Genomic DNA, 13,094 nt, shown 5'->3' on the forward strand with positions numbered 1-13,094 from the left:
AGTGAAAATAGGTCGTAAATTCTGTATTTACCCGCCCATTTTCCTAGGATTGATGTGAGGGTGGAATCACCATTGTCAATGAATATCTTCACGTTGCAAGAAATGGACACCATCACTGAATCTTGCCTAAAACAATGAATTTTGGCTTCTGTAACTGTCTAGGGATAATGAGACTTCAGGTACGGTATGATCAGAGTTCTGGCTCAATTTCTCTGAGACTCTCTTAGCATTGTCTTTTCCACAGGCCAGCTCTGTCTACAAGGCGACCAAATGCCTGCTACAAGTCCAGGTGGCACACCCACAGGTTACACTGACCTGGGAGGTCGACACCACTGCTCCGAGCCAGCAGGCTAAGCAACAGCCCCGAGGTTGCTCCTCATTGGACAATTTCGGTCACATGCCCATCCCTGGAGCACAGATCGTTGTCGGGGTGGAGGGGTGGGGTGGAGAGGAGTGGGGTGGAGGGGGAGCAGGGAGGAGGAACAGGGTTGTCCCCCAGGCTCACAGTTGAGGGAAAGAGTGAACCGTGGAAGAAAACCAGTCCAAAGGAGGGAAAGGATGGATGCTGGGCAGGGGCGCCCGGAGAGCCCGTGGCCGGGAAGAGGACTGCCTGTTAAGAAACCCCTCCAGGCTGTCTGAGGACTGCAATAGGGCCGGCCGGCCGGGGAGGCGGGAAGGAGCGCGGCAGCAAAAGGATGCAGGCTGAAAGGGGCGACTTTGGGGAAGGTGCCTCGGGTTGGAGATCTCAGAAACCACGCCCTGCAGGAAGCGACTCCGGCCTCCCGCCAGGAGCCTCCAAGTCCCCCTAGCCTCCTGGGGCGCTCTCGGCGGTCTCAGCAGGCAGGAAGGGGGCTTGGGGGGGTCGGGGAGCCCGCCCGGCCCGGGACGCGGTGGGGGACTGAGGGAAGTACCGCGGAGCAGGGGTCGCCCCCTTCCCAGCCGAGTCTACAGTTGGGAGGTCGGGAACCCTGCTCACTCGGATCCCACCCCATCCCGGCTCCTTGATTCCAGGCTCCCAGGCCCCGGGTCCCCCTCTGCGCGGCGCCCACACCCTGTCCCCGCCTACAAGCACGCTATTGGCGTCCCAGAGCTGCGCTCTCCTCGGATTGGTCCATCTCCGGGAGGCCACGCCCCGTCAGCTGCACAAAGCGGAGGCCCACCCCGCCTCGGTGCGCTGAGACTCCGCGGAAGCTGGGGACCAGCTCCCTGGCTGCGAGCTCCGCCGACCCAGAGGCGCAGCTGTGTCACGGACTCCGAAGTGGGGGTTGTAATAGGAGCTGCGATCGTGGTTGTTATGAGCTCCAAATGCATGCACTTGGGCCTTGGGGTCTCCGTCCGTGTCTTCCTACCTAGACCCCGCCCCTGGGGCTCTATTACCTCGGTGGAACTGACTCACAAGTCCCCTCCACCCCCAAACTCCTCCATCCACTTCCCCTTCCTGCCCGTAGTGCTGGCGGTGGGTGATGGGTGGACTCATTTCATTATTAGTTACTTGATTATGAAGCTCGTACGGATCAGCAAGCTGAGACTCAGAGAGGGTAGGTAATCTGCCCTAAGTCACACAGCCCTCAAAGGTAGCCCATTACTAATAATGAGGAGTGGGAAAAGGAGGAGATGTGGGTAATGTAATCATCCGTGCCTCACCCTCCTCCAGTTTCTCCCCAAATACACCAGAGACCATAAGCTAAACCAGGGAGGGGTGGTCAGGATGAGAGAAAGGTGTCCCCGGGCAAGTTGTCTGGGGGTTGGAGGAGGGCATTTCAATAAGAAAACTTGGCAGTGGTATTTAGAGAGCCTGGACAGACTTTGTTCCCACCTCGCCCTCCCAGGCAAGTTTGGCCTCCTTGAACTTTACTCACCTCTGAACTCACCTCTGAAATGGGATAATAACAGCTGTGAGGATTAGATCAGACCTGCCTGGCGCCCGGCACACAGTAGAGGCTAGACATGGAGCATCTTTGGGTACCATGAAGACCCTGTGAAGGGTCCAACGTCCACAGAGCATCCTTAGAGTAGGGTGGACCTTTTCAGTGGGGGCAGAGAGAGAGAAAATCCACAAGCAGACTCCCTGCTGAGCACAGAGTTGGAGGCAGGGCTCGACCCCGAGATCATGACCTAGGCCAAACCAAGAGTCACCAGCTCAATGGACTGAGCCACCCACATGCCTGCGGATGGCCCTTCTGAAGCTCTGGGAGAGGGTGGGCAGGTGTGGGGGACACTGGCCAGGACTCCTGGGGTCAAGCTCGATGCGTGTGGCATATCTCCAGGTGTGTTTCACCTGTGTCCTCAGTGGCCAGGGCTTCCCTTTACTTGTCCCCCACACCTGGGGGACAAGTAGCCCTGGTCTCCTGTATTTATAGCTCACCTTCTCTGCCAGTGAGAACCTGGCTGCCATTATCCTAATGTTTCTGTTTATTTTCTCCGTCCCCTGATGCACCCCTGTCTCCCATGGCCACCACCACCCTGCAGAGGTTTTTCTCCCCGGCTCAGCCACCCGGCCTCCACTGGATCTCACCCCACATGGGCTTGGATGCCCTTCACCTCCCCTGCCTGGAGACGCTCCCCCCCTCCACTGAGCCCCAACTCCTGCGCATCCCCCGGGGAAGCCCTCTCCACCTACCAGCCTCTGGACCTCCACCCCTGCTCAGAGCCACGGTGTGGGTGTCCACTTTGCTCTGCCCCAGCTGCCGGCCCCAGCGAATGACTTTACGACTCAGTTGTTCCAGAAGGGAAAGGAAAAGAGAAGGGGACAAAGAAAAAAGGAAGGGGTCTTCTCTGTTTCCTGCTTTATCTTGAGAACTTGTGCCAAGTATGCATTTATACCAACGCACTTCCTTTCGATTTAACAAGATACCCAAACCCACGCCCCTCCCCCAGCACACCTGCTGGGAGAGTTGATGGGGGGGGGAGCAGAATGCTTGGGGGGGGGGCTAGGCTGCTGGGGAGGGCTGGAAAGGGCAGGGTGGGGAAGGGGAAGGGGGCGCCCTGGGGGAGACGCAGACTGGGCAGGCGGCCTCCTACCCTCCTAGCTTCCTCCCCAGACAATAGGCTGCCTTCTGCGGCGGGAGATAAGGGACGGATGGAATCCCGGCCTCCTGTTTGCGGCCAGTCGGGAGCAGGCTGCTTCCCTGGGGCTGCCCCCACTTCCCCTGCCAGCCTGTGGGTTTCTGGTCCCCATCACCCTGAGCCTTTGAGAAAGGGAGGTGCTGAGGCCTGCCTTGGCTCCAGGACCCAATCACTCAAGGATAATGTTTTATTTTAGTTTTAGTTAGGAATTTTTTGTTTTCTTTCTTTCTTTTTTTTTTGTAATTGAGGCTTCCAGTACCTGAAGTACACAGACCTTTACCGCTCAAGACTCCGTGTGCGTTGTTGATACGAGGGTGTGGACCAGGACTTCGGCCAGTGAGGCCCAGGATGGCCCCTGTGGTGGGGAGCACTTGGGCCGAGCGGAAGGTGAGCTGGATGGCTTTGTTCAGGGGTGGAAGGAACCTAAAATTTCTCAACAATTTGTATATGCGTTATATGTTGAAATGATCATATTTGATGCACATTAATGGGTTAAATAAAGTATGCCACTAAACATTGATTTCACTGATTTTTCTTTTTTAATGTGGCTGGAACACTTCAAGTTACACCAGTGGCTGGTATGGAAAATTTCGAGTCCCCCAGGCCCCCTGGAGCCCCTGCCCCATCAGCACCTCCCTAGAGGTCACTTGCTGCAGTCATCCCAGACTAGCTTGGATTTTTTTTTTTTTTAAAGATTTTATTTATTTATTTGACAGACAGAGATCACAGGTAGGCATAGAGGCAGGCAGAGAGAGAAAGAGAGAGTGAGAAACAGGCTTCCCGCTGAGCAGAGAGCCTGATGTGGGGCTTGATCCCAGGACCCTGGGATCAGACCTGAGCCGAAGGCAGAGGCTTCAACCCACTGAGCCACCCAGGCGCCCCACTTGGATTGTTTTTGAACTTAGGTAAATGGTGTCGCACAGCAAGAGGCATCTGTGTGATGGCGTACTCACGGGGAATTTACCAATTCAGACCCTGGATGGGACAAGGGGACCACAGCAGGGTCCTTGCCCTGGAGAGCCCATAATTGACAGAAATGATGCCCAGGGTCCTAGGGGTTGCAGAGGGGAAGGAGGGCCTGAGCCAGGCAAGGGTCCCATCCGAACTATATGGGGTTGAACTATGGCTGCCCCCCCGCCCCAAATTTGTAACCACCTGGAACCTCAGAACATGAGGTTCTGCATTTGGAAGTAAAGTCTTTGCAGATGTCACCAGCTAGGGCTCTCGCATGAGGTGCTGGATTGTGAACAGCCCGAAATCCCATGGACGCGGTGTCTTTGTAGGGGAAAGGAGAAGGGGATTCGTGTAGAGCAGGATGTGAGGATGGAGACCATGGGAAGGCAGGGAAGAGATGGAGCCACGCGGCCACAAGCCTAGGGTTGCCGGGGGCCACCAGAGGGTGCCTAAGTGGGGAGGATCCTCTCCCAGGACCTCCCAAGCAAGCCCGATTTCTGGCTACTGGCCTCCAGAACCCTAAGGGAGGTCCTGTTGTTTTGAGCTGTGCAGCTTGAGGTACTTTGTTTTGGCGGCGCCAGGAAACTCATTTGTGGAGCAGGAGGGGAGGGAGCCTGGGCAGCCTCACCCACCCAGCCACAGAGGGGAAACTGAGGCCCTGGGAGCAAGAGTGAGAGCTGCTTGCGGAACCCGGGTTTGGGGCCCGCTCCTGACTCTCTGGACCTCCCCAGGCAAGTCAGTGCACCTCTCTGAGTAGCACTGTCCCCGAAGTGGCGCTGCTGGGGCTGGACAGGGACCCACCAAGCAGGGCTGATAGCACAGTGGATGGTGGGGAGGAGGCATTGTCCCTCAGAACCCCACAGGTGCCCTCAAGTGGCTCTCAGAGTGGTGTAGACGTGCTGAGAATCTCCTAAAACTACTGTGTGGTCAGAGCCTGCAGCGTCCTGGAACAGTGGCCTCGGAGACACTCCTTTATTGGGATTTTATATTGGTTTTACCAATAACCCCAAGACTAGAACAGAGGCTAGTTCTTGGGGATGCTGCTCTGCCCCCCATGAGCCCCGCCAGACTGGGGGAACTAAGGGGAGGGAAGGGGACTCTGCTGGCTCTTTCGACCTCCATCTTCCCACCTGGGGTGTGGGAAGCCCGGGACAGCGAGAGAGGAAGGGACAGAGGGGTCCCGCTCTGTTTCGGAGGCTCATTCTGGAGGAGGGAAGCTGTGCAATATTACCACTAGTCATGACCCGAGGAGGCTTGAGGTCCCCGGGCGCCTATGTGGCCCTGCTCTCACTCCCCACTGCCAGCCCTGCTTACGGTGTCACTTCTGTCCCCAAAACAGAAACTGCTTTCTGGGCACATCCTCTGGGGTTTGCTTGGCTGGCCCTTGAGGCCCTCAGAATTGGGGCCTCTACCCCAGGTGTGGAGAGTCCCCTCCTGCGGGCTGCATTTCTTTCCCCAGCCTCTGCCCCAGGCTGGCTTCTCCTCACCATCTTCCTACAGGTGACAACGGGGGGCAGCGCACACTCCCGCTCAGCGCCCCCATGGCTCCCCAGCGCTCTCAGGATAAACCCCCTGAGCACAGGCCTGCAGGTCCGGCCTCTGCAATTCTGTCTCCCTTCCTCTGCACCCCAGATCTAACCTAAGCTGGCCCCTCAACTCCTACTCCTCTGCTGACTCCAGACGATGTAACCCTTTTTCCAGAACACTCCCCCACCACCCTGTGGGGTCGGCAGCATTGCCTCCTTTTTACAAAACAGGATCCCACTTGGAGGCTGTCTGTGCACTGACCTCTGTGTCTTTGGGCTCCCTTTTTCACTCCAGTGGTGTGTGTTTCTGTCTCCTCCCAGAAGGGCGCTGTCTCGTTTACTGGGTGGCGCGGTAAGTCACGAAGTCAGGTGCGGCTGCCATTCAGCTCCTGTCCCTGTGAACGAGACTCCTCCAGAGACCTCATTCCTATTCCATTCAAATTCGTATTTCCTTTAATCCTTTATTGTCTAGGCTACTTCGCACCGCATCCTTGGGGCTCGTCCGCGGTGTGTGCTTTTCTTTTTGACGGGTGAGTAATATTCCATTTATGGATGGACCACATTCTGTTTGTCCATCATCCATCGACAGACCCTTGGGTTGCTCCCACCTTTTGGCCAGTGGGAGTCACGTGGCTGTGAATATGGCCCCACAAATACAGAGTCCCCGCTTTCAATTCACTGGGTATAGACCCAGGGAGGAATTGCTGGATCACAAGGTCATTCTTTGGAGGTTGGTTTCAGAGGGGGGCATGGTTTCGCAACTTGGCCAAGAGAATTCAGGGAAGATGTGCTAGAGGGGTTGGGAAAGTGTTTCTCTCTCTCTCTCTTTCTCTTTTTAAGTAGGCTCCCTGCCCAACCTAGTGATTGAACTCAGGACCCTGAGATGAAGAGTCACGTGCTCTAACAACACAACCAGCCAGAAGCCCCAGTATTTATTTGATGTGCAAAGATAGTCCTCTGCAAAGAGCTGCTGGAATTGGGGAGTCTGGAGTCTGTGAACCTGGGTGGGAAATAATCACGTGCTGATGGTTACTAACTGAGGTTAGCATTTCCCTCCTTTATGTAAGTGAGCAACAAACCCACCCAGGGCGCAGGTCTTGGTCACCAACAGTGTCACTGATGGCTTTAGCCCATGTTACTCTTCCTGGGGAAATTTCAGATTATCATTTAGACTCAAGTCATGGTAGTTCTTGAATCCACCATGAGATATTGTTTTTTAGTGTAGCATTAAGAAGCACACATATTAGCATATCACATTTAAACAATATGTTGACAACTTTATTTATTTATTTTTTTTAAGATTTATTTATTTATTTATTTGACAGAGAGAGATCACAAATAGGCAGAGAGGCAGGCAGAGAGAGGAGAGGAGGAAGCAGGCTCCCTGCTGAGCAGAGAGCCCGATGCGGGACTCGATCCCAGGACCCTGAGATCATGACCCGAGCCGAAGGCAGCCACCCAGGCGCCCTGTTGACAACTTTAATGTAACTGATTTCCTTTGTAATCTTATGAATTTTACCTTCTGTGGTTTTTTGTTTGTTTGTTTGTTTTTAATTTATTTATTTGACAGAGATCACAAGCAGGCAGAGAAGCAGGCAGAGAGAGAGAGAGAGAAGAAAGCAGGCTCCCTGCTGAGCAATGAGCCTGAGGTGGGGCTTGATCCCAGGACTTTAATGCTGGGATCATGACTGGAGTCGAAGGCAGAGGCTTTAACCCACTGAGCCACCCAGGCGCCCCTGACCTTATGTATTTAAATCATGATGCCGAGAAGGAGTTTATCAGTTGTCAAAAGCCTAGTCTAGATAATGTTAGGAAAATGATGTGATGTTTGGAGCCCTGGTAGCCATTTTTTTACTCTGAGGTGCTCAGCCTGATGGCAAAGCTGACTCAATAAGAATAGCAGAGGAGTGGGGGAAGTTCCAGGGTCCTTTCCCAGCTATTACCAGAATTAACCAACCCTGGAAACTCCCCTCTTTGGGACTTCTTGTCTCTTGCCATTAACTAATGGATTCGTTGTTTGGTGAGCTAAGTCAGGGCTTTCTTTTTCTTTCTGTCTTTTCTTTAAAAAAAAAAAAAGATTTTATTTATTTATTTGACAGAGATCATAGGAGGCAGAGAGAGAGAGGGAAGCGGGCTCCTCGCTGAGCAGAGAGCCCAAGCCGGCTCTCAGTGCCAGGACCCTGAGATCATGACCTCAGTCGAAGGCAGTTACTCAACCTTTGGAGCCACCCAGGCCTCCCTTTCTCTGTCAAATAAATAAATAAATAAATAAAATCTTGAAAAAAATCACAAGAAGGGAAAATACACCTAGCAAATCCACGTGTAAGTGGACACACACGGTTCAGACCCACGTCGCCCAGGGCAGGGCGAAGCAGGCAAAGGCGGCACCTCTGGAGACCTATGGGGAGGGTGTGAGTGATGGAGAGGGACCAGGAAGGGAAGCAGGACGGGGGCGCAGAGGCCAGACCATCAGGGACCCTGACTCGCTGGGCGCTGGGCCCTGGGGAGCCATGGGAGAGGTTTAAGTGAGAGGGGCCCCATCACACTTGCCTTCTCAGAAGCCACTTGAGCTGTCCTGGTGGACACCTTGGGGGCAGCTGTACTAGGGAGACACGCTTGTGACCCTTGTCCCCCCGCTCCCCTGAGCATCAGGAGTTGATCAGAACAGTGCGTAGGCCTCGCTGAACCAGGGAAGACAGACGCCTTGTTCCTCGCAGCTGACCCGGATGGGCTGTGTCCAGGCCCCGGCAGCAGTGGATGGCTACCCTGTTTGGTAGAAGGCGCCGAGGCCAGAGACGGGCCCGTCCCACTGAGGTTTTGCAGCGCGGGTCGGGGGGAGCCCTAAGGGGCGCTGGCCCTTCGGGACAGGGGTGGGGTGGTGGCCTGCGCTAGGAGACCAAGGCTCGCCACCAGCCAGGGGCCTCTCCACGGCCAAGGAATCCAGGCCCACTCCTGGCAAGGATGTCTTGGCAGGAGCGAGGCTCTGCCCAGGGTGCTAATGCCCTCTTAATTAGCCAGGCTCTTGCCAGGCACCTGCCGCCGCAGCCTCACTCTGCAAAACACGCCTGGGCCTCAGGGCCAGAGCAGCATCTGCCCCCCTGGCAGGTGCGGCGTCCTGGCACTCTGAAAACGGCACATCCCTCCTTAAAGCTGGACTAGGGCCTTTTTCGTTCTGTCCAGGCCTCAGTGGCCCTGTCTGTAACCGGAAGGCGCAACAGCCAGAGACTGGCAGGGGTGTTGGCCAGGACAGGGTGAGGGGGCGATGGCCTCCTTGTGCCCGCCTCGGCTCTGTCCCTACAGTGCTGGGGGGCAGCCTGTGGCCTTGGATGGCACACGGGGTCCTGGAGTCCTGCCCTGGAGGGGCGCAGGCCGTACCAGGCTGCCTCGAGGGGCCCCCTTCCACAGCAGAACAACGGAAGCCATTCACAGGCTCCGGCCTCCAGGCAGGTCATTTATGGAGGCCTGAGCCGGGGACATCTGGACGTCTGTGACGTGGACAGCGCCTCTGGCCCCTCACCGCCCCGGCCACACTCCCCTCCTTCTGAGGGACAGGAGGCCCAGTCCCCATCACGCAGCTCTGAGGATGCTGGCTCAGAGCTCCCAGGACAGCCTCATGCCCTGCCCTTTTGCGGAAGACAAACCAAAGCTTCAAGGGGGCTGTGATGAGCCAGCGGAGCCCCAAGCCCCGGTCTCTGGGTGAGAGTCAAAGAGAAGCTTTGGGTGGGGGAGTGGTTGGGGGTGGCGTGTGAGGTCTCCAGGGACTCCCTGGGTCTGGTGTGAGGCTGCCAAGCTGGGTGTGAAGGGGGAGCCCCGGAGGAGAGGTGTGAGGAGGCTGGGGGCTGGGGGCTGGGGAGGCTGGGGAGGCTGTAGTGCCTGGAAGGAAGGGGTGTGACCCCTGCTCAAGGCAAGAGGGGGAGCAGCCCCCCCAGGAGGGAGTACCCGGGAGTTTGGGTCCTCATACTATCACACCTAGCGGCGTGATTTGGTTGTGTTCTTTTTTTCCCCCCAAAAGTGATGGGTCTTAAAAATTGGGGTAAAATTTACATAACATACAACTTACTGTTTTACAGTATATACTTCTAGGGCGTCCGGGTTGTTCAGTCGGTTAAGCGTCCAGCTTCGGCTCAGGTGGTGATCTCAGAGTCCCGGGATCGAGTCCCGCATCGGGCTCCCTGCTCAGTGGGGAGTCTGCTTCTCCCTCTCCCTCTGCCTGCTGCTCCCCCTTGCTGTGGTGGCTCTCTCTGTCAAAAAAATTAAAAAAAAATTTAAAAAATATATACTTCTGGGGCACCTGGGTGGCTCAGTGGGTTAAAGTCTCTGCCTTCAGCTCAGGTTATGATCCCAGGATCCTGGGATCCAGCCCCGAGTCGGGCTCTCTGCTCAGCAGGGAGCCTGCTTCCTCCTCTGTCTCTGCCTGCCTCTCTGCCTACTTGGGATCTCTGTTGTCAAATAAATAAATAAAATCTTAAAAAATATATATATATATGTATATATATTTCTGTAGTATTAACTACATGCACCAGCACCTGTCCCTAACTCCAGAGCATTTCTCTCACCCCAGAAGGAACCCTGCACCCATCAGGCAGTTCCTCCCCATCCCCCAGCAACCACCCATCTGCCTTTTGTAGGGTGTGTCCCTTCATCTCATCTGGGAAACAGGGAAGATTCCCAGCTCATCAGAAGGTTAAAGCAGATAAAGTTCTCAGCACAATGCCTGGAGCTTTTATGAGAACGAATGCCTGCCTCCCCAACCAGACAGACCCTGTGCCCCACAAGGGCAGAGCCCAGCGAGAGGGTCCCCAGGAGCCGGTCAAACTAGCACCCAGCTCTCAGGCTGGGGAAGATTCCTGCCTTGAGGACCCCTGGGGGCCTGGGGTGTAGGAGGCACTGGATAGCCTGGCTCAGCTCAGGAAGGGGTAGAGGTGAGCCCACGACCGGTCCAGGCAGTCATTACTCCCGACCGAGCTGGGAGCATCAGCCCTGTAGGAATTTCATGACTCTGCACATGTGTAAAGAGGTGGTATAGACAGCCCTGGAGAGTAGGAGGAGGTGCTCTTTGGGAAGGGTCACCAAGGGATGGAAGTAAGATGCAGAGAAAGAAGCTGAAGCCAAGACAAATATGTAAACAAGGCCCTCAGAAATAAAGCTATGCATTTCCGTATCTAATATCTATCACTATCTTCTATCCATCTATCATCTATCAACCTACTATCTATCTACCTATGCATCTGTTTATCTACCTATCCATCTATCATCCATCTTTCTACCTATCATTTATCAATCTATCCATCCACCATCCATCCACCCCCTATCATCTATCCCTCCAACCATCTATCTTCCCATCTATCATCTATCAATCTATTTATTCATCCATCCAACATCTATCTACCATCTTCTTTCCCCTACCTACCATCCATCCATCTATCTATCCACCCAACCACCCACCATCCATCATCTATCAACGTACCATCCATCCATCCATCCGTCCATCCATCCATCCATCCATCCACTTATCCATCTATCAACCTACAGTCCATCCATCCATCCATTCATCATTCATCAACCTACCATCCATCTACCCATCCATCCGTCCATCCATCCATCCACTTATCCATCTATCAACCTACAGTCCATCCATCCATCCATTCATCATTCATCAACCTACCATCCATCTACCCATCCATCCGTCCATCCATCCATCCATCCACTTATCCATCTATCAACCTACAGTCCATCCATCCATCCATTCATCATTCATCAACCTACCATCCATCTATCCATCCATCCGTCCATCCATCCATCCATCCGTCCATCCATCCACTTATCCATCTATCAACCTACAGTCCATCCATCCATCCATTCATCATTCATCAACCTACCATCCATCTATCCAACCATCCGTCCATCCATCCATCCATCTATCCAACCATCCATCATCTCTGCACCTCTGTCTGCCTAACACATTTCCGAATCATCATAGAGAGGTCGGTGTGGTGGGCAGTGGTCGGAACACCGGGAGGGCAGCCCTCTCACACAGAGCTATGGCACAGGTGAAAAGAGGGCTTTACAACGTCTCCCAGGTTTTATTATTGTCATGAAAAATAACACATACGTAAAAAACACTGAAGCATAGCGCACCCGCCTGTGCTCTCCCCGCCGGTGCAGAAATCACATTCCATCTATCCCCCCGCCCCCCGCCGCAACACACAACATTTTCTTGGAGGGGGGGCTGGGTATTTTATTTTTTATTTTTATTCTTGGTAGGTTTTTCCAAAGCCTTTTATTATGGAAATGTCCACAAACAGTTATTAAAGTAGAGACGATCATGCAGGGAGCCCTACGTATCCGCCACCCTGTCTGGAATATTGTAAGACAAACTCAGTTGTTCCTGCTGTTCCAAGTGCAGGACTTTCGGGAGGGAAGGTAAAGACATTTGGTTGCTGTTTCTAATAGGATGTTGTGCTGAGATTACGTCTCCCTCGGCATTTTTCTGAGAAACTCTGCAGGTGTCATTACTCCCATCTGACAGGCAAGGAAGCCGAGGCACCAGAGGGAAGTAATTCACTGAAGGTCCCGTGGCAAGTATGCATCAGAGCCAGGACGTGAGGAGCGTCAGGGTCTACTCCTTGACTTCTGTGCCAGGTGCACCTTGGGATCTCGTCTCAGGAACCCCTGCTAGCTGTGGGTGGGCTCAGGGATCCCCCCCCCCGAGGCTGCCAGGCTTGGGGAGAAGAGGTCTGGGTCTCCGTGGGTCAAGGTCCTCACCTGGGGAACTGGGTTTGGGGCCATCTGAGCAGCCCTTCCCAGTGGCCCCATTTCCCTCCCCCGATCAGGCACATGCCACAAGGTGGCCTGCCCAGGAGCCACTCAGGTCTGGTTCCCGCCAGGTCCTCCTTCCAGGGCAGCTCAGGTGGCACCTGGGCTCCCGGGGGGCCCGGGGACACAGTGACCGTGTTCCTGTCCTTCCCCTGCGGGACCTGAGGCAGGGTCTGCCGACAGCACCGTGTGACTGTGCTGGACACAGAGGTGCCCAGTGTAACCAAAACATTGGCAGGGAGAAGGCCAGTGGAGGGCACACAACATGGGGACAAAGCAGCAGGCGACTTTTGAAATGCTCTTTTGCTCAACTTGCCTGAGATTTTGTGCCTGTATTGGCTTCCCAATATAATTGATTATCATAATAAATATCTTTTTTTAAAAAAGATTTTATTTATTTATTTGACAGACAGAGATCACAAGTAGGCAGAGAGGCAGGCAGAGAGAGAGAGAGGAAGGGAAGCAGGCTCCCTGCTGAGCAGAGAGCCGGATGTGGGGCTCGATCCCAGGACCCTGGGATCATGACCTGAGCTGAAGGCAGAGGCTTAACCCACTGAGCCACCCAGGCGCCCCAGTAATAAATATCTTTTTTTTTTTTTAAGGTTTTGTTTATTTATTTGACAGACAGAGCTCACAAGTAGGCAGAGAGAGAGAGAGAGGAGGAAGCAGGCTCCCGCTGAGCAGAGAGCCCAATGCGGGGCTTGATCCCAGAACCCTGGGATCATGACCGGA

Source organism: Mustela lutreola, chromosome 17 (genome assembly GCF_030435805.1).
Source record: "Mustela lutreola isolate mMusLut2 chromosome 17, mMusLut2.pri, whole genome shotgun sequence".
NCBI classification, from domain to species: domain Eukaryota; kingdom Metazoa; phylum Chordata; class Mammalia; order Carnivora; family Mustelidae; genus Mustela; species Mustela lutreola.